A 399-nucleotide genomic window follows, 5' to 3' on the forward strand; every position below is an offset into this window, starting at 1 on the left:
TTTGGATCAATTTGAGGTATGATTTCGTGTTTAAATGTGGTTCAATTTAGGGTACAATTTTTTTTTCTTTAAAGAGTGAAAAATAACATGCATGCTATCTACTTCCTTTATTTATTAAGAAACGAACTTAGCAGGAAATATAAAATAACTGAATTTCGAACTTGAAACCTTACATACCAATCATCAAGCCTTTTGTCATTTACATGTGAAGTAACTATAATTCAAACACGAAACCTCGATTAGTATTCCTAAAGCATTTTGCCATTTTTGGACTTCGAATACCTCGAATACCAACAATAAAGTTTTTTGTCATATCCGCGCGGAGAGTAGTGTTTTTTATATTTTTGTATTTAATATTATCTCTCACGTCTGGATTGGAGATATTTTAATATGTCTAAA

Source organism: Ananas comosus, linkage group 1 (assembly GCF_001540865.1).
Source record: "Ananas comosus cultivar F153 linkage group 1, ASM154086v1, whole genome shotgun sequence".
Classification (NCBI taxonomy): Eukaryota; Viridiplantae; Streptophyta; class Magnoliopsida; order Poales; family Bromeliaceae; genus Ananas; species Ananas comosus.